Genomic DNA, 27,961 nt, shown 5'->3' with positions numbered 1-27,961 from the left:
TCCGGGGGGTTGGCCTCGGGGGCGGGGCCGGCCGCAGGCCTTGCCAGAGGGACCCAGACATGCCTCAGCGGCCTTTCGGGCCCAGCACTCCTGCTGCTCCGGCCCTGCCCCTTTGTCTTCAGGCTCTAGGTCTGCCGTTCCCCTTCCCCTTCTCAAACCCCCGATCCCCCGGCCTGGGCAGGACCCGGAGCCCAGGCTGCTCTGCGCACCCCCAGCTAGTCTCGGGGGCCCAGACGAGGAGGGGCCTCCCTGCTGCTGGGAAAGACTGAAGGCAGGAGAAGGGGACGACAGAGGATGAGACGGCTGGAAGGCATCACAGACTCGATGGACATGAGTTTGAGCAAGCTCCGGGAGTTGGTGATGGACAGGGAGGCCTGGCGTGCTGCAGTCCATGGGGTCGCAGAGAGTCGGACACGACTGAGCGACTGGATTGAACTGAACCGAGAGTGGGGAGGACAGTGGATGGCCGGGTTTGGGCAGTTCCCGTCCCATCTGAGTTGGGGTGGGAGACCAGCGAAGGTGGGAGCTGGGAGGCAGCCGGGCTGGGCGGTGGGAGAAAGACGGGGCCTTGGGGACACAGGTCCACAGTCTCCCCACCCTGGCTGGCCGGTCCACCGCGGGGGGCTGAGGGCTGGTGGAGACCGTGTGGGGGTCTGATCCCTGTTCCAGGGAGAAATCTGAAGCTTTGTCTGACCCCTGAAGGAGGACTGGCCAATAGGAAGGGCCTCTGGGCCCCAGGCCTCCAGGAGCAGCCAGGGTCCCGGGTTCAGGGTTTGGAGCAGTGCCCGTCTGCCTGCCCGCCACGAAGTGTCTCAGCCCCGTCGACAACCACACTGCTGGAGGCCGGCTCTGCCCGCTGCGCCCCACTGTGGGCCACGCTGGGGCAACGCTGCAGGCACTGAGGGGTCTTCCGTGTGAAGACGGCGCAGCCTGAAAGTGTCGGGGGGTGTGGGGTGGGCGGTTCGGTGGAGGGCAGCTCCCCATGGGTCAAGGGGGTGGGCACAGGTCTGCAGGGTGCCCCGATTGCCAGCCTGGGCTCCTGGGCCGTTCATTGAGAAGTCCCAGAGCGTCACGGTTTCCATGGAGCTGGGAGTGGGGTGTGGGTGTCAGACCGCCCTGGCGGCTAGCTGGCCTGTGGCCCATTTGCACGGGGTGCTTCCCCTTTGTCTCGACTGGGGGATGGCCTCGGCAGGTGGCTTCCTTGGACCCGGGGTGTCTTTATTCTCTATCCATCCTCCAAACCCAGGCCCGGGTGCTCCCCGCCCCCACCCCGGTAGAGACCAGCCTCTTGACAACCATCAGCTCCTCTGGAGCGCAGGGCATTTATCCGCATGGCTGGGCCTGCTCCCAGCCCCAGAGGACCGTTGTCCTCCAGCCACTCCAGGTGCAGACTCGTTCCATCCAGATCTGCAGGGCGGGGGTGCAGGGCTGCGCTCCGGCTTTGTTGCAAAATGCTTTCTCTTCCCTCCTCTCTCGAAAATATTCATCTGTGCTCAATGCAGCAGAGGGGATGGCTAAGTTCCGCCGGGAACCGCCTGGCTAATGCTGCTGCCTGCAGACCCTGGGCCGGCCACAGAGGCGAGGCCGGCAGCTGCCTCCCTCCTAGCAGGATGGAGCACCTGCTACCCCAACTCCGCTGGATATCTGGACAGGGGCTGGGGGCTGTGGCTCCCACGTGCCTCCTTTCCAGACTGAAAACATCGCCCTTTCACCTGGGAAACGAGGTGGAAGGAAGGGCCAAGACTTCACGTTGGGAGCCCCGGGCTCCCTTCTGACGCAGGTGTCACTGCTCCCTGCTGGGTGGGCTTTGGGCTGACGATGAACTGCTCTGAACCTGTTTCTGCATCCATGGAAGGAAGCTGAAGGCCTTACGGGAGGCTGCCACAGCCCCTCACGTGAGGCTCTGAAAGCCGCAGACCCGAGGCTGGTGCATCGGAGACCGAACCAGCGACTGCGGTTGCTGGTTCGCACGGACACGCTGTTGAGAGAGGACTTCCACCGTCTGCCACAGCTAGTGTGGTTTCCCGTCTTATAGACGGACACGGCCGAGGCATCTCAGCGTCCCCACCGCCCCCGCCCGCCCAGCAGAGCTCCTGGCGTGCAGCCCTGGTCCTGCCCGTCAGAGGTCACTATGTGGACAGCGCTCCACCCCAGGACCGCAGTCTGGACGCCTCCTTTCCTCCGGCCGTCACCCACGTCCTGTCAGCTCCCCAGGCCGTGACCAGCCTGCGGTCCCCAGCATCTTTCTTTCCATGTCATCTTCCACCCAGGAGACTCAGGTCACCCTGAGTTTCATTTTCGCCCCCCTCCAGCCCACTTTGCACACAGCTGTCATCCTCTGAAAATATGACCAGAGTCATGTCATCTGCGCACGCAAAGGCCCTGGGTGCGAAGCCCCTCTGCTCGTCTGCCCCTCTGGCTGCGTCCGGGGAGCCGCCCTGGGCCCTGCGCCCCCCTGTGCCGCAGCCCTCGCCCCCAGCTCCCAGAGTGCTGTGCCCCTGTGCCCCCCAGGCGCTCAGAGCCGGGCTCTGCCCTCCTGGCTGGGTCCTTCCGTCGCCTTCCTGAAGGCTTCTCTCTCGCCCACAGGCAGCAAGCCTGACCAACCCTCTCTTCCCTCCTTCCCTCTGAACAAGACTGGCTCAGCTGAGCGTCCGCCCTCCACCTCACTGAGTCCTGGGGGCGCTGAGGGGTCTAAACCAGTCCCTGCGACCCGACTGCTCTCGCTGTGGATGGCTTCAGAAGCTGCAGGAGACGAGCCTCGTCAGGGAGACGTGAGGCTGCTTCTGGTGGGGAGAAGGTATCGTTCATGGCTCCTCCCTGGCTTTTATTGAGGTGTAACTTCCACAGGGAAGACTCACCCTTTCCGGGGGACGGTTGGTGACTTTTGATGAGGGTGTCGGCTGCGGACCCACCACTACCATCGGCCTGTACGACGGCGGCCCCTTGTGCCCTCGCCGGGGCCCCCGCCCCCACCCCGCCCTGCCACTCCTCCTGCCACACTGTGCAGCCCGCACCCTGGAGCCTGAGGTTCAGCCTGGCCCGGGCACCAGGAGCACCTTCCTCAGGCTGCCAGGCAGGGCGCCCTTGGACAATGGCCCGGACGCTGCCCATCACTTTGCAGTCGCGGAGCATCTGGGCTGCCTCGGGGCTCGGTGGATGGGAATGAAACGCCCATGACATTCCTGTGGGTCTCCGTGCACCACCGAGCAGGGGGGTGTGTGGTCACGCACACAGATGTCCGTCTAACTCCTGAGAAGCCATGAGCTCTCTTCCTGAGGGCCCAGCCCTCACCAACCTGGATGCTGTGACTTTTGCTCCGTTAAACTCCCGCCTCTCTCAGGGCCATGACCGTTATCTCACCGAGGCTTTAACTTGCGTTTCCTTAAAGACAAAGGATCCTGAGCCTCTTTTCAGGGGTTGCTTGCCAACTTTCTTGATAGAGGGTCTGTTTGAGTCTTGTGGCCATTTTAAAAAGTGGGTTGTTGTTTTTCTTGTTACTGAGTTTCAAGAGTTCTTTACACATTCTGGACACAAGCTCTTATCAGAGATAGGATTTACTTCAGTGTTTGCATGCTGTCAAATTTTCAGCTTGTACTTTGCGTCGGGGTCTAGCCGATTAAGAAGTTGTGGTACTTTCAGGGGAACAGCGAAGGGCCTCAGCCACACACATACATGCACCCCTTCTCCCCCAAGCTCGCCTCCCATCCAGGCTGCTGCGTGACACCGAGCAGAGCCCTGTGCTGGACAGTAGGTCCTTGTTGCTGACCCGCTGGAAATATAGCAGAGTGCACATGTCCATCCCCAACTCCCTAACCATCCCTTCCCCCACAACCATAAGCTCGTTTTCTAAGTCTGTGAGTGTGAAGAGTGGACGTTCTTAATGCTGATCAAATCCATTCTTTTATGACACAAACTGATTTTTGGCACTGAACCTCAAGAGGCTCTGCCTAACTGGAGGTCGTGGAGATTTCGATGCTTTCTTTCAGAAGTTTTGTTGTTTTAGGTTTGCATTTAGCCCTGTATTCTGAGTTCATTTCTTCACACGGTTCAAGATATGGATCGAAGCTGTTGTCAGTGCTCTTTCTTTGTTTTTGCGTGTGATGTGTAACTGTGCCAGCCCCATCTGCAGAAAGGACTGTCCTTTCTCCGTAGAATTGCCTTCGCGCCTTTGTTAAAAATCAATTGACTATAAACGTGTGGGCCTATTTCCAGACTCTCTCTTCTGATCCATTGATCTGCGTGTCTGTCCTTTCTCCAGCACCACACTTCACGATGATGGTGACCTTATAAGAAGTCTTTTTTCCCCCTAAAGCAACCCCCCCTTTTTTTTAATAACAAGTCTTGAAGTCAAGTAGTATGCGTCTTCCAACTCTGTTCTTGTTACAAATTGTCTTAACTAGTCTAGTTTCTTTGCCTTCCCACATCAATTCAAGAACCAGGTGAGGGGCTGTGCAGAAACCCCACTGGGACTGTGGCTGGGGCTGCCTTTTGGGTACAGCCCAGTTAAGGGAGAGCCGACATTTCAACAACACGGAGTCTCCCCACCCGGGAGGATGCGTTTTTCTGTTGTGTCGGGCGTTGACTCCTTCCATCACTTTCAGTTTTCTGCCAGCAGATTTTGAGCATATTTTCTAAGATTTATTGTTGTCGTTCAGCTGCTAAGTCGTGTCCGACGCTTTGCGACCCCACGGACTGCAGTGCGCCAGGCCTCCCTGTCCTTCCCCACCTCCCGGAGCCTGTTCACACTCATGGCCATCGAGTCGGTGATGCCGTCCAACCATCTCGCCCTCTGTCGCCCCCTTCTCCTTTTGCCCTCACGCTTTCCCAGCATCAGGCTCTTCCAGTGAGTCAGCTCTTGGCATCAGATGGTAAGATGGATATGTAATTAAGCATTTTATAACTTTTGAAGCTACTGTAAATGGGACTTTTGCTGTCAATTTTGAACTGCTCATTTCTAGCATGAAAAAGGATGGTGTGTGTACACGGGTCTTGTGTCTATAAAGTTGTGAAGCTCTGCCATCAGTCCTGGCAGCACCTTTTAGACTCTTGAGGGTTTTCTAAGTGACAAGTCTGTCAGCTGCGTTTTTTTCACTCTGTATGCCCTTTATCTCTGTTTCTTGCTTTACTGCTCTGGCTGGGAGCTCCAAGAGAACGCTGAATAAAAGCAGTGAGAGTGGACATCCTTGCCTGTTCTTGATCCAGGATGAAAGCGTTCAGTCTTTTACGATTCTCTATGATGTTGGCGGGAGGTTTTTCACAGATTCCCTTTTTCAGGAGGAGGAAGATTTTAGTCATCCATGGGTACGTCACAGTTCTTAGAAGGACTCAGCAGGAGGATGCTCCTGTTTTCTTCTGAACATTTCAGTAACTGGCTACAATGTCCGGAACTCTGGCAGCCATTTTGTGACCATGAGGACAGCTTGTCTGAGGAGCAAAGGTACCTACCCTACTGATGATGGAAGAGCAGAGAGATGGGAAGAACCAGGGTCCCTTCTATCACTGGTTCACTGAATTAACAAGTCCTGGACCCTCCCTACCAGCAGAACTCCTGTTATGGAGGAAACTAAGAAAGTAACTAGCCTTACTGTTTAAGCCTCATGAGCTGGGATTCTGCTCCTTGCAGCCCAGAGACACCACTTGCAGGCAGTTTTTCTCTTCAGTGCTACAGGCCCCACGCCTGGAACCATGTCTGAAATACAGCAGACGCTGGTTAAATGTTTGCTGCACAAGTCAGTCTGGGCCTGGGCTTTCTTGACCTGAGAGTTGCTTTGCTTCAGTGTGGAGGGAAAATCCCAGGGAGAGTGCAGAGGACACTGCAGACTGAGGTGTCCTGAGGATGACAGCTCTGAGCTTTGGAGGAGAGACCTCAGGACTCAGGAAGGACGGGCTGGGTTCAAAGCCAGGCCCCAGTCTCTGTGGGCGGACGTGGAAAAGCGGGGGAAGGCGACATCCCTGGACAGGGGAGCCAAGCTCGCACCCGCTTCCCAGATCCGCAGCCAGCCTCTGCTGTGGAAGTGGCGTTTTCTGGTTCTCGAACAGCACCTGGGGGATGTTCTTTAGTCATAAGCTCTGTTCCCGAAGACAAGCCGTGCAGACCACAAGCAGGAGAGACGCCTGCGGAGCTCCGGGGAGGCTGCCGTCCCCACCGCAGACAGTCGTGGCTGAGGTGGTGGCCATGCCTCGGTCACCCTCCCTGCCCGTCTTCCCAACATGCCTGGCCCTGGGTGGCGGCTGCGGGGTCAGAACACCCCCCACCCGTTACAGAGCTGCCTTCAAACCCGATGGGTCGCTGGGGCCTTCCTGAAGGAGCACACGCGGTGCGGCTGTGTGAAGGCACCAGTGTGGTTCTGGCGGGAGTCGGGGGTGCACTGAGCGGAGGGGCCCAGGTAGCCCCGCTTCCCTGAGAAGCTGTGCTCACAGGGGACCAGAGGCCTCCCCGACGACCTCTTCTTGGGTTCAGGCCATGCCTCTGCTTTTTTCCTATTCTGTAACAGTTTCTGATTTCCCTTTGTGGGGGCGCCTCTGTCCGCGGCAGGCAGCAGGCCCTGCCCTCTCCAGGTGCCGAGTGGCGCTGGCCGCCCGCTGGGCCCTCCCTGGCCGGGCTTTGCTCTGCAAGGGCTGCAGGTTTGGTCCCAACGTCGTGGGTGTGGGGCTGGGCAGGCCCGTGAGCCACCCGCGTCCTTGGGAAGACAGACATGGGAGACCAAGGCAAGGATCCCCGCCTCCCGGGGCAGCGGGGCTCAGACAGAGGAGGCTGGGAGACGAGCCTAGGGCTCCTGCCCATCCACAGGCACACGAGGAGGCGCGCCACGTGCTAACTGTTAGACGGGCAGGGACTTCCCTGGCGGTCCAGTGGCTAAGACGTCATGCTCTCAGCAAGGGGGGGTGGGTTCGATCCCTGGTCAGGGAACTAGACCCCACATGCGGCAACTGAAGGATCTGGGTGCCACAACAAAGATGGAGCACAGCCAAGGAAATAAGTAGAGAAACGCGAATCCAAGCTGCAGGAGGAACCGCCTCACGCTGGTCGGAACGGCCATCAGAAAAGGTCTACAAAAAACAAACGCTGGAGAGGATGTGGAGAAAGGGGAACCCTCCTACCCTGCCGGGAGGAACGTAAATTGGGGCAGCCACATGGAGAAGAGTATGGAGGTCTCTCAAAACAATGAAAAACAGAGCTACCACATGACCAGCAATTCCACTCCTGGGCATGTATCTGGAGAACTCTAACTCAGAAAGACACACGTACCCGCTGTTCACTGCAGCGTGATTCACAGCAGCCAAGACAGGGAAGCAGCATGAACGTCAGATGAACAGATAAAGAAGATGTGGCACATGTACACACAGTGCAATGAGACTCAGTCAGAATAAACATGAAATAGCATCAGCTACGGTCGTGAGAGTGGGACCATACAAACACTGAGCACCGTGGAGTTGACGCTTTTGAACTGTGGTGCTGGAGCAGACTTTCAGAGTCCCTTGGACTGCGAGATCCAACCAGTCCATCCTAAAGAAAATCAGTCCTGAGTATCATTGGAAGGACTGACGCTGAAGCTGAAACTCCAATCCTTTGGCCACCTGATGTGAAGAACTGACTGATTTGAAAAGACCCTGATGCTGGAAAGGATTGAAGGCAGGAGGAGAAGGGGACGACAGAGGACAAGATGGTTGGATGGCATCACTGACTCAATGGACATGAGTTTGAGCAAACTCTGGGAGATAGGGAAGGACAGGGGAGCCTGGCGTGCTGCAGTCCATGGGGTCACAAAGAGTCGGACACAACTGAGCAACTGAACCACAAAACATCTAGCACAGCACCGAGTCCCTTCACGCCGACATCAGCTCCTCCTGACTTGCAGAAAACCTCCTGTGAAGCACACTCGCGATCGCACGGAGCTCCCCCCACAGAAGTCCGACACGCCGCCCCCGCCCCTCCGCCTCTTCGCAGCGGCCTCTCAGAGCGTCTGCGGCGCTGTCTCCCAGGCCACACTCCTCATTTTGCCCCCAATAAAACTGAACTCACGACTCTCACATCGTGCATCTTTTTAGTCAACAATATTAAGGAAAAAAACGGTGTGGGAGCCTAACCATGAGAACGGTACGGAGGGGACCACGATGGACCAGCGCACAGGTCTACCCACCGGGGGTGGCACTGGAGACGCCCGGTTAGGATCCCACCTTCACCACCTCCGGACGACCCTGGCGGGCTCCTCTGAGCTGTAGTGATGCATGTTCAAAGTGGGAACAAGGGGCTTCCCTGGGGTCCAGTGGGTAGGACGCCACGCTCCCGACACGGGGGCCTGGGTGCCATCCCTGGTCAGGGAACCAGAGCCCACGGGTCACAACCAAGAGTCTGCACGGAGCAGCGAAGGGCCCGCCCTCCGCAACGGAGCCCCGGCAGCCACACGATAAACGAAAGGAGCAACGGAGCCCCGGCAGCCACATGATAAACGAAAGGAAGTATTTTTACAAGTGGGAATGAGAGTGTTATCATAACGGCCACCTCCCAGGGCTCTGGGAGGACTTGAGGAGAAAGGGAAAAAGTGAAAGTCGCTCAGTTGTGTCCGACTCTTTACGACCCCATGGAGTGTATAGTCTATGGAATTCTCCAGGCCAGAACACTGGAGTGGGTAGCCTTTCACTTCTCCAGAGGATCTCCCCAACCCAGGGATCGAACCCAGGGTTCGAGCTGAGCCACCAGGTTACCAGCTGAGCCACCAGGGAAGCCCCCCCGTCAGAGGCCAGCTCAACCTGGGGAGCAAAGTGTGAACCGTCTCAGAAAGGAACCTCTTGGGACTTCTGTTAGCCATAGAGACACGTTGCCAGCCGTCACTACACACACCTGACTGGTGCCGACCCCCCCACCTGCAGCCCGGGCAACCCCTCGGTGGAGGGGACCCACGAAAAGCCAAAAGACCTCCTATGGCCTCACACACCACCGACAGCGGGGTCTTTGGGGAGCTGGGAGCCCTGGACCGATGCATGTGACTGTCTTCCTGGAGCCTGGCAGTTTGGGGACCTGCGGGTCTTGGGAGCCCTGCTCCTCCGCTCAGAGACCCAGCAGGGCAGGTGAGCGTGGGGCCGGGACCCAGACAGCCGAACCCAGGGACAGCGAGGGGGGGTGTCCTGCCCAGCCGCGCAAGGCCGGGTTCCTGCCCCCAGGCAGCCGCCCGCCCTGCTCCTCTGGGCGCTGGGCACGGGGAGCTGACGCCACCGCTGGTCTCGCAGCCCCTGCCTCGCGCGAGCTGTTCACTGGGCTTCCCTGCCCTCAGCCTCCTCCGTGCTCCCCTGGGGATCTTGACGGTAGATGAAGTGACAAGTCTTTGAGCTTAATTAAGATACATTGTCCCACCAATTGGGAAGCGGGAAATGGCTGGGCTGTTTTACAAATAGAAACAATTCTTGTTCATTATCCCTTAATTGAGGCAACAAAGGGCCCTGGAAAACATCCATCAGAAGCACATTCATGTTCGTCATCACGAAGGATTGGTTTAGGACCACACAAAGGCAGCAGCGAGCGTTCCAATCAGGAGTTACACAGACAAAGGGAAACAGAGGCCCTGAACACAAACACGGCAGAATTAGCCCAATTACGCGGTTGATGCTGCGGGAACAAGTTTCCTGGCTGCGGGCCAGCTCTCCTCTTAGCCCCTTCCTGCCCCTCCGCCGTCCCTGCACCCAAGGGGGAGGGGCAAGGCCCTGCCAGACCCCCTGGACACACGGCCACAGCAGGGAAGTGGGGGCGCTGACCCAAGGTCCTGGGGCCAAAAGTTGTCACCTGACTTCCGGATGTGGCCTGCCCATCAGTCCCCTCCCTCCTTCTGGTCCCTGTGCTTCTTACGATGCAACCCAAGGCCTGCGCTTACCGCCTCCTTTCTGTTCACTCTGACTCCCGTGGTGCGATTTAAGACCCGAGGCACCTCTGCCTCAAGGCTGGCTTCCGCTTGTGGCTGGTTAAAGCCCCTGAGCTTTCTCCTAGGACTTTTTTCAGGCTGGGTCCTCCCCATCCTTTGTCTACACCATTGAATTTTGGGTCCAAGTCAGCATTTCTCACGCACCCTGTTGGTCCCAGCCTGCTGGCCTTGCCCAACGGGGGAGCCGTGATCAGGGGCCGGCGGCCTGCTCCCTACACCCCCACTCCTCTGGACCCCCACCCTCAGCCATCTGGTCATAAACTTGGCTCACACCTCAGTCCCCGCTCCCTGCACAGCCCAGCCTGGCTCCCCCGTGTCTGTCTGCACCTGCCTGTGCCCCTCCTCCAGGGCTGGGCCTCTTACTCCACGGTCCCTCCCGCACGGGCTGCAGTCCCGGCCCCCAGACGTGGAAACAGCCTGAGTGTCCACCGAGGGTCGAGCAGACAGGGGCTGTGTGTACGCACTCACACGGAGACGTGCACGCAGGCACACACACACACACACACACACACACACACACAGGGACATCCGTCAGCCATGAACGAGGGGAGCCCACCACAGACAGCACTGGGCGGGGGCGCTGGAGGAAGGCGGTCAGAGGGCAGACTCCCAGTTCCGAGATACAGGAGCCCTGGGAGGTGATGGCCCGCATGCTGACCGCAGACAGGCCCCTCACGGGGACCTCCAGGAAGGGTGTTGAGAGCCGACGCTGAGTTCTCACCGCGTGGAGAGGTCTGTCTGCCTTCTGTTTATTGTACACGAGACGGTGGATGTTGCCTGAACCTGCTTGGGGGTCGCATCCCCGCGTCTAAATCAAACCATCACGCGTACACCTGTCACGCAGAGACGTATGTCAGAAAACTGGGAAAGAATCATGACCCCTGACCCGTGTGACCTGGGAAGTGATTTCTCTTCCTCGTACCTCGGTTTCCTCATCTGTAAACGGGGATAATGTCTCACCTCACGGGGGTCGATAGCATTCAACGAACGACGAGTACGCATGAGGCCAGCCCAAGCCTGTCATGTGGGGCCCTCACTTGTGGCAAACCACCGCCGACATCGAGGGGACTCTGGGGCTTTCCTCAGGCTTGGGAAACCTCTCCCCTGGGCCCTCTGAGCCCCTCATTCCAGAGACAGGCCCCCCTTCCACAGCGACTCAGCTCCCGATGTACGGATGGGGGCCGGCCAGCGCCCTGCCGCCTTCTTCCTCCTGACCTTGGACAACCCTGAGACCCGGCCGGCAGGCTCTGGGAGGTGGGGGGCGGCAGCACGTGGGCAGAGGGATGGCCCGAGAGGCGGGCTCCCGCCAGCCCCAGGCGGGGGAGGGGGCCCCATCGGAGCTCCTGCAGCCTTGCGCACTGGTGGGGGGTGCCCAGCCGGGCCCTGCAGACCAGGGCACAGTCGTCCCAGCCTCTTCCGCCACCCAGGCAGCAAGGGTGGGCCAGGCAGGTGTGTCCAGGGGGCAGGTGTTCATGGAGGAGCAAGCCCCGGACCTTTCAGAGGCTCCAGACTCAGGCCAATGCCTCCTGGCTCAGCCTGGAAAGTCATTAGAGATGGCCTAACCCTAACCCTAACCCCAACCTGAACCCTAACCCCTAACCTCTAACCCTGACCCCTAACCTCTAACCCTAACCCACACCCTCACCTGTCAGGGTTCTGACCCCTTTCACCGTCTAAGCAGCAAGGATTTCTCACAGGGATTGAGCGACGGCAGACCTGGCAGGGCAGGGCCCTCTGGGAATGACCGCGTGCTCAGGGCAGACCGGTGCGCACACAGGCCTGGTCTTCCCGCCATCACAGGGACGCAGGGGTCCACGCCAGCACTGGAGGCTGGCTCCCCGGACCCCCGCCCCCGAGCAGCCGGCCTGTCCTCACCTGCTGAGCCGGGCCACAAGCACCAGGCCAGATGTGAGAGGCCCAGGGGAGGCCCCATCACCCACAGTCACACCCAGAACCTGGCTGGGGGCGTCTGGCAGAGGGCGCTCCCCACCAAGTGTCACCTCCGGTGAGTCTCTCACGGGGTCGCGCCCTGGTGGGGGAGGTGGGGTTAGACACCCCCGGAGAGTCCACACCAGCTCCTCTCCCTCTGTCTCCCCACACTCAGGTCCCCTGGACTCTTCGCTTCAGGCGTCAAGCTGTTAAACATATTTCTTCCAAACAGACACAGCGCTGTCCCCAAGAGGAATTCTGGGATGAAAAGATTTTCCATCTCATTACAGGTGTAATTGCTCTTTCCTTTTTTTTTTTGGTTGCACTTAGTAGAAGCTCACACAGACTGGCGTTAGTGAGGAAAAGGAGCTGACTGGTTCATAAAGCTGAGAAGTGCAGATCAGACGTCAGGCACGGCTGGATCCAGGCGCCCCCAGCTGCTTTTCCTCTACTTGTGAGCCCTGAGCCATCCCTGATGTCACAGAGATGCCACAGACTGGGCAGCTTGCAGGGCAGGTGTGTGCCTCTGACGGGCCTGGAGGCTGGGAGCGCGCGTCCTCACAGGGGTGGGGGGCGTGAGCCAGGGTCTCCTCTCTTTGGGCATTGCCCACTGGCCAGGGCTACACTCTGACCCCATGGATGGTGCCACCAGCCTGCCTCCTGACACCGTCAGGCTGGGGGGACCCAGGTCCTGCCCACGCCACCCCCGTGGCGTCAGGAGTACCTGTCGACTCTGCACCACGTCGCCCTCAGGCCTGTCCACCCAGCGTGGTGTGCTGTGTGACCACACACAAGCCCCTCGCTCCCAGCTCGCGTCCCAGGATAACAGCCATCATTTTATCATCCTTCGTGGGGCGCGCCTGGCCAGCAGCCGAGGCAGCGTTCTCCGGGTACAGAAGCAGGCGGGGGGCGGGGGTGGGGGTGTCTCTTTGGTGTGGCCTCGAGGGTGGGCTGGTGGGTGTCCTCTCCGCAGAGGCCTTGGGGATGGAGAGCCGCCTGTGGGTCAGGGCTGGGCCGAGGCTACAGCATCTTTGTTGCTAACCCAGCTGCTAAAGCCCCAGTGTCCCTCTCAGGATGACCCCTGGGAGGCAGGAGATCTTGCGGGGTCAAGTGTGCGAGGCAGCATGGGGACAGCAGCACCCAGCGGGGTCAGGCCCAGGGGCGCTCGGAGTCTGATCTCCGTGACCTGCAGGAAGGGGAATTCCCACCTTGGGAGGTCTCAGCATCTCTGGGCCCCCTCGAGGGCTGGCTCTTTGCAGCCCTGTTGCGCCTGGCTGGCTGGGCTCCGCTGTTCCAGCCAGAGCCGCTGGTGGGGGCAGCAAGGGCTCAGAGGACTCGGACCCTGACCCGGGACTTAACCTCCCGAAATGGACGCAATAATCCCCTCCTCTGGGCAAAGGGCCAGGATCGATGCACAAGAGAAGAGAAAGAGCTGGGCTGCAAGAAGGTGCGACTGGGGGCGCTCCCCCCGCCCTGCCCCGGCACGCGGCCCCACGCAGGGCTTCCAGAGCCAGCTGCTCCCCCGACCCGGAATGAATGGACCCGGCGCCCTCAGTGCCCGCGGATTAAACGGGGCCTCGGATGCAAATCCCCGAAGCGAGGTGTCTGTGCAGAAACCGCTGAGCTGGTGGTTTTAGAGCAGCTGCGTCCGCGGCGGCCCTGGGGATCAGCCTCTGTGTCCCCAGCACCATCCGTGCAGTCAGAGGGGGGCCCCCAGATCACGGCAGGGGCAGGGTGCCGCCCCCAGATCATCGCGAGGGAGGGGTGTCCCCCAGACCGTAGTGGGGGAGGGGTGATGTCTCCAGACCATCACGGGGGAGGGGTGTCCCCCCAGACCACAGCGGGGGCCAGGTGCTGACCAAAGACCTCGGCGAGGGAGGGGAGGAAGGCGGCTGGGCAGCCAGAGAGCTCCCTCCAGGTACCCCTCAGGTGCCCCCTCCCCCAGGACACCCTCCAGGTGCTGCCCTGCACCCTGGCGGCCTGTTCCCGAGGACAGAGGCCTGCCTCCCCAGCCCTTCAGCTCTGCCCACCTGGGGCCTGGCCCTCCCTGGCCCTGGCCCTGGCCCCGGTCCTCGCCCTCTCCTGGCTGTCACAGCAGGCACTGCCCCACAGCCTCTTGGTCTCGAGCTCACTGTTTCCTCCTGAGCACCTCTGTGCGGGACTAGGGGTCCTCACGTCTTGCTCTGCTCCTGCCTCCAGCCCCCAGGAGTGGTCAGTCACTTGCTGTCTCGTTGGCCTCACCCACTAATCATCAGCCACGGAGGTGTGGCTGGTCAGGCCCCAGGGAGATCCAGCCAGGCCTGGAGGGGGCTGGGCTGCTCCGCACCTGGAGGTGGAGCGGCCCCGCGCTGTCCCTACCAGGGCGGTGACCTGGTCTTGACGAGCTGCATGGTCAGTGACGGGAAACTGAGCCAGACGGCAGGCTGACACCGAGGCCCCAGGGCAGCAGGGGTGGGGTCTGGGGTCCCATCGCTGGGCTCCCCGGAAGGCGACTGCCTTGACTCCTAAGCGGGACCCGGTGCTGCTGCCCGCGGGGACCTCAGTGACCACCCGGCGGATCAAAGAGGGGACAACCCAGGCCCTGCGTATCCTGAACCCCCTCTGCCGCCCTGGGTCCCCGAGTGCCCCCCACCCCCACAGGAAGTGCTAGGGGCACAGGACGTGCTGGGGGCACGTCCTCACGGCCTGGCCAAGGACGAGCGGCCCAGGCCTGCTGTCCCCACCCTGCCACGCCCCTGCCACTGCAGTGCTGGGCTGGGATCCAGATCCTGGCGCAGGATCTGTGCGGGACCCTTGGCCGGGCACCCATGAACCCCGGTGGAGCTGGGATTCCTTCCTCTGCCCGCGGCCAGCACTCAGCCCGGGGAACCTCGGGGCACTGCCTCTCTGGGCCCGTGGGGGGCCGCTGCCTGCTTTCCCTATCCGCCTTTTCAGGGAGTGTCTAGACCCCCAGGTCTCTCCCTGCGAGCCCCTGGCCTCACAAAGACGACCATCGCAGAGACAGCCTCACGCGGACACGCACAGGGGCTGCACGCCAGCATCGATCGCTGGGGGCAGTGCTGTGACCGCTGCCGGCCGCCAGCCAGCCAGCCAAGTGGGGTCCCTGCCATGCTGTCCCGGGGGCACAGCCGCTGTGGAGGATGGAGTCGAGACACCTCTTTAGGATGACCCTCTGGGCTATGTGCGGAGGCGAGGGGACCGCGGGGCAGGAGCCCAGGGCCGGGGAAGGCTGCTGAGAGACAGCAGCCTGGGCCAGGTGGAGCCAGCTGGGGGGGCGCTGACCCCTGGACAAGGCCTGTCCGGAGCCCTTTGGAGCCTCCTCGGGCTTGAGGAGGTCTCTCAGCTCAGGCCCCCCAGGGCTACCGCCTTCTGTCCCCTGACACGATGACCTCCTCCTGGTCCTCCTGGCTGCCCCTGGGCCTTCACACTGGCTGTGACCCCCTTGCCCACCCTGCACCCCATGTCTTTGCCCATCCACTGGGTCTCTTTCGGGCTCCTCCCCGGACCAGGGTTCCTGTCCCCCGCGGCCCTCGTGTGCCTGTGTCCCCTGGAGGCAGACGCAGCCCAGGCGGCCCCTGCTGTGCCTCCGGCCTTTCCGATGTGTTCAAATCAGGCTCTGGTTCATCCTAACCCCTCTTTGTCCAGGAGCTCCTCCCCTGTGTCCACGGGACTGAGAGGCAGCTGCCCCCAAGTGGAGGGAAGCCACAGTGGGTGCATGGAGCAAGATTCTTGGCTTCTCACTCCAGGAGCCAAGGCTTTAATTGGCTGCGACGCCAATTACTCAAAGCCCTGAGGGTCTGGGAGCCTGGTGATGGATCCGCTGACGGCTGCTCTGCTCCAGGGGACAGCCTCCCGGGCGGAGGCGCATCAGTGAGGTTTTGCCGCATAATAAGCCATCCCCAATGTGCAGGATTCCCCGGGCGGGGCAGTGGGAAAGAACCCTCCTGCCAATGCAGGAAACGCAAGAGACGCAGGTTCAATCCCAGAGTCAGGAAGATCCCCTCGAGGAGGAAAGGGGGGCTCACTGCAGTATTCTTGTCTGGAGAATCCCACGGACAGAGGTGCCTGGCAGGCTACAGTCCAGGGGGTCCCAGAGAGTCACACTCAACTGAGACTGAGCTCACGTGCGTGCCTCACCCCCAAGGACACACAGTGGGTTTTCTCAGCAAATGCACTCTTTCTCGCCGTTCTGTGTGTTGGCAGGATGGTGGAATCAGACATCCCGCAGGAGCCTCACCCCCATGTCTGGCCCTCTGCTGCAAGGCTGGGGTGGGGGGCACGCCTCCTTCCTCAAAGAGATGCCCACTTCCCTCCATGGCCGGCCCGGGGCAGCCGGAGGGGCGAGTGCTCTCCAGCCTCTTCTGAAGCCGTGCCTGCTGGTGGCCCCTGGGCCAATGTGGGTCACAGGCCTGCCCATGCCCAGGAGCCAGGCCGATGAGGGGCAGGAACTCAGGTTGCGTGGTGACCCCAGGGGAGAGGTGCCCTCAGCTGGCCACCATCTCTCGGGCTCAGCTGGGCTGGGGGAGATGTGGCCATCTTACAGCGCTCTGGGGAAGGTGGCAGGATCCCGGAGTGGCACAGAAGAGGGTTCAGAGACAGAGTGGGGTGATGTGGGGCCCCCCGGCCTGAGGTCAGAGACAGCCCAGCCGGCACCCCCGTGGCTAGCATCCCAGCATCGACACTTCCCAGGCCCCAGAGCCTCGGAATGGGGTCTCAGATGCAGAGCGGGCTGTGTGGCCACTTGTGTGGATGTCATGGGTGGGGGCTCCGGACAGCCTGTAGGGGCTGGTCCGGGAGTCTTGTCTTCTGCTGAGAAGTGCAGTGACATACTTAGAGATGCACAGCTGGATGTGGAGGCAACTGAGGAGCCCTGACACCCCACTTCCATGCACACGGTTCACAGATGACAAACCCCCATTTTATGGACTGTAGCCCTCCAGGCTCCTCTGTCCATGCAATTCTCCAGGCCAGAATATTGGAGTGGGTTGCTCTTTCCTCCTCCAGGCGATCTTCCCAACCCAGGGATCGAATCCCAGTTTCCTGCACTGCAGGCAGATTCTTTACCATCTGAGCCACCAGGGGAGCCCACAAACCCCCCTTAAAGCATACAATTCCCTGCTTTCTGCAACCATTGCTAGTAACTAATCCCAGAACATTCTTCCACCGCAGGAAAGAAGCCTGCTGTCAGCAATCACTCCCTGTCCACTCCCAGCCCCAAACCACCAGCCTGCTCCCTGCCTCGGGGCTCTCCTGTGGACGTGTCCTGCGAGAGGAGAGCCCGCCAAGCAATGACACACTGCTCTCGGGGTCCCTGCCCCACGGGGACTGTCAGTGCTCCATCTCCTCCCACGGCTGAACAATGGTCCACTGAGCGGACCTGCCATGCTGCGGCCGCCCACTCATCACTGATGGGCCTCCGGGTCACTTGCACTGTTTCCGCTCAGGAGCTCTGTAACTCATCTCTGCCTGGTAAGTTTCCCTAACGCTTCACACCCAATGTGTGTACAACGTGTACATACACTTTACTTTCAGATACACCCACACCCACAACATGTACATACCCTCTATCTACAGATACACCCACACCCAAAATGTGTACATACCCTCTGTCTGCAGATACGCCCACAGCCACAATGTGTCATCCCCTTTGTCTACAGATACACTCATCCCCACAACACGTACATACCCTCTGTCTACAGATACACCCACACCCACAAGGTGTACATACCCTCTGTCTACAGATACACCCACACCCACAACGTGTACATACCCTCTGTTTACAGGTACACCCACACCCACAACGTGTACATAGCATCTGTCTACAGATACACCCACACCCAGAACATGAACATACCCTCCATCTGCAGATACACCCACACCCACAAGGTGTACATACCCTCTGTCTACAGATACACCCACACCCACAACGTGTACATATCCTCTGTCTACAGATACACCCACAGCCACAAGGTGTACATACCCTCTGTCTACAGATACACCTACATCCACAAGGTGTACATATCCTCTGTCTACAGATACACCCACACCCACAAGGTGTACATACCCTCTGTCTACAGGTACACCCACATCCACAACATGTACATACCGTCTGTCTACAGATACACCCACACCCAGAACATGAACATACCCTCCGTCTGCAGATACACCCACACCCACAAGGTGTACATACCCTCTGTCTGCAGATACACCCACACCCACAAGGTGTACATACCCTCTGTCTATAGATACACCCACAGCAACAAGGTGTACATACCCTTTGTCTACAGATACACCCACACCTAGATCATGTGCATACCCTCTGCCTACAGATGCACCCACAGCCACAACATGTACATACCCTCTGTCTGCAGATACACCCACACCCAGAACATGAACATACCCTCTGTCTGCAGATACACCCACAGCTACAACGTGTACATACCCTCTGTCTACAGACACGCACACCCACAACCTGTCATAGCCTCTGACTACAGATACACCCACAATGTGTCATTCCTTTTGTCTATAGATACACCCAACCCACAATGTGTCATACCCTCTGCCTACAGATGCACCCACAGCCACAACACGTACATACCCTCTGTCTACAGATACACCCACACCCACAAGGTGTACATACCCTCTGTCTACAGATACACCCACACCCACAACGTGTACATACCCTCTGTTTACAGGTACACCCACACCCACAACGTGTACATAGCATCTGTCTACAGATACACCCACACCCAGAACATGAACATACCCTCCATCTGCAGATACACCCACACCCACAAGGTGTACATACCCTCTGTCTACAGACACACCCACACCCACAACGTGTACATATCCTCTGTCTACAGATACACCCACAGCCACAAGGTGTACATACCCTCTGTCTACAGATACACCCACACCCACAACGTGTACATATCCTCTGTCTACAGATACACCCACAGCCACAAGGTGTACATACCCTCTGTCTACAGATACACCTACATCCACAAGGTGTACATACCCTCTGTCTACAGGTACACCCACATCCACAACATGTACATACCGTCTGTCTACAGATACACCCACACCCAGAACATGAACATACCCTCCGTCTGCAGATACACCCACACCCACAAGGTGTACATACCCTCTGTCTGCAGATACACCCACACCCACAAGGTGTACATACCCTCTGTCTGCAGATACACCCACACCCACAAGGTGTACATACCCTTTGTCTACAGATACACCCACACCCAGATCATGTGCATACCCTCTGCCTACAGATACACCTACAGCCACAACATGTACATACCCTCTGTCTGCAGATACACCCACACCCAGAACATGAACATACCCTCTGTCTGCAGATACACCCACAGCTACAACGTGTACATACCCTCTGTCTACAGACACGCACACCCACAACCTGTCATAGCCTCTGTCTACAGATACACCCACAATGTGTCATTCCTTTTGTCTATAGATACACCCAACCCACAATGTGTCATACCCTCTGTCTGCAGATACACCCACACCCACAAAGTGTACATACCCTCTGTCTACAGATACACCTACATTCACAAGGTGTACATACCCTCTGTCTACAGATACACCCACACCCACAAGGTGTACATACCCTCTGTCTGCAGATACACCCACACCCAAAACGTGTACATACTCTCTGTCTACAGATACACCCACACCCACAAGGTGTACATACCCTGTCTACAGACACGCACACCCACAACCTGTCATAGCCTCTGACTACAGATACACCCACAATGTGTCATTCCTTTTGTCTATAGATACACCCAACCCACAATGTGTCATACCCTCTGTCTGCAGATACACCCACACCCACAACGTGTACATACCCTCTGTCTACAGATCCAGCCACACGTGTACTTACCCTGTCTATGAACACCCACAGTGTGTACACACCCTTGTGTACAAACACCACACCGTGTACATCCCCTCCGTCTACAGGTACGCCCACACCACGTATGACCCTCCACATAACAGACTCAGACGCCCTTCCGTCTGTCAGCTCTCCGCATGGTCCGGCTTTGCCTCGTCCCACAAGGCTCTCAGGTGGATGCTCTGCTTAGTGAGGTTTATGACTACAGGATGGGGGCGGACAGCACCCGACCAGCCTCCTCCACCTGCTCCAGCTCCCGACCTGAGAGTTCAGTAGGGACCCCCCGGCAAGGAGGGAGAGGCCTGGAGCACCCCAGGATGGGCCACGGCAGCCCTCAGGCTGGGGCTTCCAGGGAGGCCACTGTTTGCACCCCCACACACCTGAGACCCAGGCACAGTGAGGCCACTTTACAGATGGGGACACGGAGACAGGCAGGCCCAGGCCGGCAAGAGGCAGGGCAGACACACCCCAGGGTGGCCTCTGTAGAGTCCACGGCTCAGTGCACAGGCTACGGTGGACCCTGCACTTGAAGCACGGTGGCTAACTAACGCTCCTGCCTCTCCCTCGCCCCAAGAGAAGAAACTCCTGCTTAACCCTCAGACAGAGACAAGTTAACTGCAGGCTAATAAATAGCCTTCAGCTCATAAAGCAGAGCTCGCAGGGGTCCCCTTGCTGGGAACCCACTTCCCCCATCCACCCTCCTCTTGCTCAGAGAGGTCGAGGGGCGTGTGGGGGGAGGGGATCAGGGGCTGGTCACTGCCCTCATGTGGACAGAGGGGCCTGGGAGCCGGTGCCCCCCGGGGTGGGGAGCAGATGCGTGCCCGTCACATCACCAACACCAAGGTGAGTCGTGACGGGTCATCGAGGGTTAGGGCCAGGCCCCAGGCCCCAGACGCGCAGGCCGCTGCTCTGAGAAGAGACAGAAAGGCTTTCCTTCAGCCAGGTCGGCTCAGACTCGCCCAGACCAAGGGTCTAGCAGGGGACCCAGGGAGCAGTGGACACAGGCTTGGCCCCAGAGTCCGGGCTGTTTCTGAGGAGTCGGGCAGGCGGGCCTGGAAAGTCAGAGGAGAAGCCTCTCCTCCTTGGAGTTGGGGTGGGCACAGCCTGCTCCCAGCCCCAGCACCTCCCCGCCTCCCCGGCCAGGCTGGGCCCAGGGCAGCAGGGTGAGAACCGCCCACCCCAGGATTCGTCTGAACCTGAGACTCTCGGGCTTTGCCAAAGGTCACCCAAGCAGCAGTCAGGTGCACACATCACACGTGTCCCGTGACTCAGCGTCAGAGGCACCGTCCATCCTGGGTGGCGTGAGAGGAGGAGGACAGAGGATGCGGGCAGGACGAGACTCCACGCTTCCGCTCCAGTCAGCCCGGCTGTGCTGCTGGACAAGGACCCAGGGAACAAGCGTTTCATCCACCAGATGTTCCCTGGGGAGCAGCGTGGGCTGGGTTGGGGCTCTGACCCTGGAGTTCCAGCCCCGCCCTCCACACCAGCCACCAGGAGTGCACCTTGGTCCCTTCAGGAGGGAAGCGTTACCCCTTCTCCTTTGTCAGTCCTGATTTAGTATATCCCTTTGAATCTCCTTTTACACACACCCTTTATTAATACAGGGATAAAAAAGAAAGAGCTACAGATGGCAGATTGAGTTACACGCCCACTGCCTCCTGCTTCACGTCCTCGGAAGTGATGGCGGGAGCCCCCTCTGTCTCTCCTCCGTCTTGCTCCCTGTCCTCTGTCTCTTGAACCTAGAACAGCTCTAGGAAACCGTGACGGTGTCATGAGCTGGGCAGAGACCTCAGGAGTGCCCGAGAGCCGGAATGCAGGGGGCCTGGATAGAGGAAGCCCCAGTGTGTGCTGGCTGAGATGAAGGGGTCCCGGGGCCCCCTCAGCTCAAGGTGTGGACCCAGGAGTGGGGCCCGAGGACACCAGGGGGGTGCCCCCTGCAGAGCCGGGTCTGAGTGCCTGGCTGGAGCCTGTTCCCACCCCGCCTCGCAACGCACACACACACACACACACACGTCAGGAAGGGAGGTGGCCGATGGCCAGGGGAGGGCTCTCAGGTGGCAGCGGGCCAGGGGCTTGAAGGGCAGGCCACAAAGGGGACCCCGGAAGACGCGGTGGACAATAGCCGCATCTATAAGTCAGTAGGTCAGGTCCAGATACAAGCTTCCACTGAGACCAGTGAAGCTGCCAGGGGAACCTCACCTCCCCGGGGGCTTGGCAATCACCCTGGAGTCCAGACACCATAGAGCTTAAAAGATTGCACTGACCAGAGGAGAGGGCGGGACCCTTGCGCACAGAGGGGCTGGCTGGAGACCCGGGACACAGTCGTGGGGGTAGAATTCTATAGACAGGCTGGGTGGCCAGCGGGCGGGGTTGGAGGGGACCCTGGGAGCAGGGACATGGGGTTGCAGGAAGGACCTGGATGGACATCTCTCTCTGGGGACAGCAGTGGGCTTGGATTTACCTGGTCATTTGTGACTTTACACACAGCGAGAGCACGTGTTCCGAGCAGCCAGGGAAGGTGCCCGGAGCGGCTACAGCTCTGCCACCCCCTCGGGGTGTCTGTACCCCTTTCCTCAGTGGATACAGCACTGCTGGCCATGAGAACTCTTCCTTGCCCACTCCACGTGGTCCTGGTGAGCCTGCCAGTCAGCGTCAACACCCCTCTCCACCAGCACTCACGTGTATGTGGACACACACACACAGTCAAAGGGACAGACCAAGCCCTTGGCTGGAAAACAAATGACCACCCGTGACTTGGTGCATGAGTGACCTGTTGCTGGGGTGCCAAGTGGCCCCAGCACTTCCCTCAGGGGAGAGCGTGTGCCCACAGGGATGGGGCATCTGGGGTGGCCAGTGGCTATTCTCTTGATGTTCGTGAATTTCCTGTCTGGAGAACACAGCCACACAGGGCCAGGCAGAGACATGAGTGGGCAGGGAGATGAAAAGACATCTGGGTCTCAGGGGAGGCCCTGGAGCCACGTGTTGAAGATGGAACCTTCACAAAGAGTCTGGTGCATGAGGAAAACCATTCTGAGCGGGTGACCCTGTGGCTGGTACAATCCTAACTTATGTAGGATCTTTGAAAATCACGTTTCAGTTTTACATCATATCCTATCTTGAATAGTTTTTCTGGATTTTCTTCTTGAAAAGTTTACGTCAGCGTTTCTATGACACAAAGATTTGTAGTTCGATCTTTTCCTCTCCAATACTTACAGGTTGTGTCTTTTTTTCTGTCTTGTTCCCGTGTCTACAATCCCCAGGATAAAGCTGAATAATAATTTTGATAGTGGGCATCTTTGGTTGGTTTCTGCTGTCCATTCATTTAGTATTTACTCAACATTTGCTCTGGGGTGGAAATCCTTCTGGGCCCAGGAACCACAGATGTGACCAGTGGACACAGTCCAGCAGAAAGTTGTGGGGAGACAGAAGCGGGAAGTGAAAGCGTGTGTCAAAGAGACTGGACACAGGTCTATCCCAGAGGACGGGAAAGTGCTCCCTGGAGGAAACACCATGCCTCAAAGAGACCGGACACAGGTCTGCCCCAGAGGACGGGAGAGTGCTCCCTGGAGGAAACACCATGTCTCTCATCACGAGATCTGATCTTTGCTCTTTGGCTTCTGATAGACACTCTGTCAAAGGAGAGAGAGTTTCCTTTTATTTGTTGTTTTCTGAAAGCTGTTTTGGAAAAACCAAGGCCGGATGTTGAATACCATGAAGCTCCTTTTCAGTCCTGAGGATACAGCAAAGCCTCTCTGTTGGACTACGGATGTCGCGAGCAGCTCCAGGGCAGTGCCATTGAACTAGCCTTGCATCCCTCGGCTACCATCCAGCGCCAGCATTTTCTTCTCTTCCTGGCCTAACGGATCCATTCTGTGAACATTTTATTCAGGGTTTTTGTCTTCTTTTTCTAAGTAAACATTAGTTCCCCGTGTGTGTCTTGTGTTACGGAAAGGGGTTGCTCTGGTCCCTGGGTCTCCGTACTCTGAAATGGTTCCTGCGAAGACTCCCTGGGTGTCCTGGTGCGCATTCCTGCTTCACTTTCTGCTCTGAGCGGATCTGTTTTGGACTGTCTCTCTCCCCCATATGGCTGCCTCTGCTCTGCTTCTGATGTGTGACACACTTCTCCTCCCGACACCAGGCAGATGGGGGTGTTATAAAACTGGATGAAGGTTTAAGATGGAAGGGGGAAGTCACAGTATCCCCTGCAAACAACCCAGCAAGAGACATCCCCGCCCTGCAGACCCTCTGCCCACACCCTGCTCGCCTGCAGCCCTCTTCTCCTCGACCCTCAGCACCGCCACCCACAGCTCGTCAGACAGGCGGGCTCAGCTCCCCTCTCTTTGCAGACCGGATCCACTTTGCAGATTCAGAGACCCAGCATGTGCTCTGCTAAACGGGTACCACTGTCTCTGGATCCTCATTCTTAAACACATTCTTTTTTCCATGAAAACCCATTTATCTGCTCCCTACTTTTGGGTTGTGCCTCATAACCCAGGAAGCAGAAGGGCCCACAGTCACTCAGCTGGGACTGAGCAGTGGGTTGCTCAGCTGCTCCAACTCCTACCTGTTCACCTTACAGGAAAGGCAGGGGCTGGGAGGCAGCAGGGGGCTGTGCCCTAAACTCCCTGAGCATTGGCAGTCCCCACTGACCCTCACAAACAACGCTGCCCTGAACTGTCTCACGGTTTACTGCTCTGGGGGTCATAAGGATGCCTTCCAGCTGGGTATAAATTGAGGAATGGAACTGCTTGGTCAGTGGCAGCATGGGGGCTCAGCTTAAACAGAAACCCCAAATCCATTTTCCAAGGTGGTCACACCGTCTACCTCCCCGCCAGTACAGTGGGTACCAGGATTCCCAATACCTGGCACTGTGCGGTCCTTTCCGTCACAAGCATCCTGAAGGGTCGGCAGCGGTGGCTCACTGGGACTTTAATTTGCATTTCTCTGATGATTAATGAAGTTGAGCACTTCTCAGGGGTTTACTGGCCAACGACACTTCCTGTGTTTGAAGGTCTGTCCCAGTCTGGCCCGGCTTTCTACTGAGTCGTGTGTCTCTTGTTGCTTTTCAGAAATTCCTTCTGTCCTGGATGTGGGTCCTTCACTCGATGTATGTGCTGATTTACTGACTTATTATGTACTTGTTTGTTAGCTTGTGGTCTGTCTTCCACACTAAATAGTAACACCAGCAGGGACTTCTTTTGATGTTCACGTTTATTCTCAGGGCCTAGAACAGTGTCTGGCACACGCTAGGTACTCACTGCATACGTGCCACATCCTCATTGCTGCCCTGGGACAAAAGGCTTATCTCTAGGGTCCTGTGAGTCCAGGCTCGTGTGTGCTAAGTCACTCAGTCATGTCTGACTCTTTGTGACCCCAGGGACTGTAGCCCGCCGGGCTCCTCTGTCCATGGGGTTCCCCAGGTAAGAATACTGGAGTGCATTGCCATTTCCTCCTCCAGGGGATCTTCCTGACCCAGGAATCGAGATCCCTCTCTTCAGCCTCCTGCACTGGCAGGTGCGTTCTTTACCAGTAGCACCACGTGGCAAGCCCCGGAGTCCAGGTACACCCCTCTTTAAAATGCAAACCGATCAGTCATCTACACTTTAGCACAAATAAACACACATATTTTTTTCTTTAAATGTGCTTTTCCTTGGTGACCTTTGGCAGGCAATGGTACTGAGTCTCAGGGAATCTGCTTTTTTTTTTTTTTTGCCAGACTCTGGCTTGAATCTGGAGGTACAAAGATGAACAAAACAGGGGTTTTTGTAGCCATTTTGGGGACAAGTGGCCGAGTCCAGCATGGAACTCAGGACCCATCTTAAACCTCACGTTCTGTCTGTTCAGATGACAGTGAAGAGGAGCAGGGGACTTTTCTGGGGGATCTCCAGTGTGTTTGCAGGCTCTGGGTTTAGTGCTAGAGAGAGATCAATGGTTGGCCACTGTGTAGGTTTCTCTTGTCCTGCTCCATGCAACACACCCATCATGGACCAAAGAGGCTGCTCTAGCTCCAGCAATCACACCTTCACACCAATGAGAAGGAGGGAAGAAGAGCAAGGAAATGTTCACCTCTCCAACCACAAGACAATTCTACGGAAGTCTCGAACTTCTGCCCACACCCGATTTGGAAGGACCTTTGTCATGCAGCCCCTGTAGCTGCCGAGGAAGCAGCAACATCCACATGGTCGTGTGCCCAGCTGAGAAGGATGGGTCAAGGACAGTGTGCCAAGACCCTGCGCCTCTCCTGAGGCCTATGGTCACTGCTCACTTAGTGGTGACCTGACAGATGCAGCCCTCCCCAGGTGGAGGGTAGGGGTCCCTGTGTGTGTCGTGGACCCCAAGTCCAGCAGAGGTCAGCAGACAGTCGGTGGGTCAGGATGACTGCAAAGCGAAGAGGGGGGAAGCTTGTCCTGGACGCCCCACTTGCTTCTGCTCTTCCCGCTCCCTCCCCTATGCCTCATCTCTTCTGACCTCCAGAGAAGGCTCTGGGGGCTCCCTGGGCTGGGGGCTGCCTGCCTGGCTGCTCTGGGAGTGAAGGCAGAGGCCAGCCACCCCACCCCCCACCCCCCGCTGGCGGGCAGGATTGTGAGGGGCCTGACATGCGCTGCTGGCAAGGCCCTGGAATTGAAGCTGACAGGCTCGTGCGCAGAGGCCCAAGCCCCAAACGCAGCAGCCTAATTGGCAGCAAGCATGTCAGTGGTTCTCGGGCTCAGTTTGGCCCGTGAGTCACCTGGGAACTTGTTAAAAATACAAAACTTCTGAGTCAGGAGGTTCTGGGTGATATATTTGGTTGCAAGTGACAGGGAGCCAACTAGATCAGGCAGAAGGGGGCTGATTGTGAGGTCCCGGGGCTCCTCCTGCAGCTGCATCCAGAGGCAGATGTGGGAGGGCCCTGGCTGGGGGGCACTGCCTTGCGGCTCCCCTCTCCCTGATCGCTGTCCCCGGGGTGTGTCCCACCCCTATGGAATGGGGGCCGGGGGCGTGGGCTCTGCTGGTGGCTGGCACCTTCCATGCAGAAGCACCCAGGACACATCTGCCCTGATCTCAAGGGTGGCCCCGGCTGCTGCCCTCAGGGGAGACACAATGCTTCTGGGGGTCCGGCCGTGGGCGTGAGCCGTGCAGAGGGAGGGGCGTGTGGAGACGTGTGGGGGTCAGTCACCCAGCAGCTTGGGGGTGGGGAGGGGTCCTCTGGCCAGCGGTGTGGGGGGGACCCAGGGCTCTGGTGGGGGCCACGGAGGCTGGGTCCAGGCCCTGCACCTGGGCTGGGGGCCTGGGGAATGGGGTGGGGCTGCCGCAGGATCCCTAAGGCAGGACCTGCAGGATCGGCTGCCCCGCTCAACCTCCAGGGCTGCCGGCCGCCCCCACGGGTGCCCCTGCTGGTGGATGGGGCACTTCCCCAGCAGCTCACTGGGGCCCAGCGTGCAGATGGCCAGGCAAGCTCCGCTCCGGGTATAAAGACACCTGTATTTCTGTCTTGCTCTGAAACCTCGGTGGAGGCCCTGTGCTGGGCCCACAGGGTGGGGGGTTCCCAGCCCCTCCTGCTCTTCACGCTCCCTGCCGCTGGTCCTGCTGGCCTCTGAGCTTGTGAACCACCCAGAGCCAGGCATCCAGCTGTGACTCTGCCGGGAAGCTGTGACCCTGATCTTTGTCACATGTCACTGCTTCCAATCAGGTGTCTCTCGTGCAACTACCCCAGCCATTCACCCACTTTACAGCAGAGGTCCAGCTGCCTGATGACCTCAGCAGTGTACCTGCTCTGCTTAGTCCATTCAGTTGTGTCCAGCTCTTTGCGACCCCATGGACTGCAGCCCAGTGGACACCTCTGTCCATGGGATTGTCCAGGCAAGAATACTGGAGTGGGTTGCCATTTCCTTCTCCAGGGGACCTTCCCAACCCAGGGATTGAACCCAGGTCTCCTGTGTCTCCTGCACTGCAGGCAGATTCTTTAGCAGCTGAGCCACAGAGGCAGAGCTGGTGTTTGGGTCGAGGTTGTCTTGCTCCCTTTGAGCGTGACTCTGGTGGTACCCTTGCCCTCTGCCCTCTGCCCTCTGGCCTCAGTATCTTTACTTCTCTAGTCCCTTCTGACTGACAGTGTCCTGTGGTCGGGCTCATGCAGCTATTGAGAAACTGCGGTTCTTAGGCTTGAGTGAAGCAAGGGGTCTTACGTGCCCAAAGGGCAGGGGCAGACAGCTGCGCGAGGTCC

The sequence above is a fragment of the Bos indicus x Bos taurus genome, chromosome 22 (assembly GCF_003369695.1).
Source record: "Bos indicus x Bos taurus breed Angus x Brahman F1 hybrid chromosome 22, Bos_hybrid_MaternalHap_v2.0, whole genome shotgun sequence".
Lineage (NCBI taxonomy): Eukaryota > Metazoa > Chordata > Mammalia > Artiodactyla > Bovidae > Bos > Bos indicus x Bos taurus.
This window is presented reverse-complemented; position numbering follows the sequence as displayed.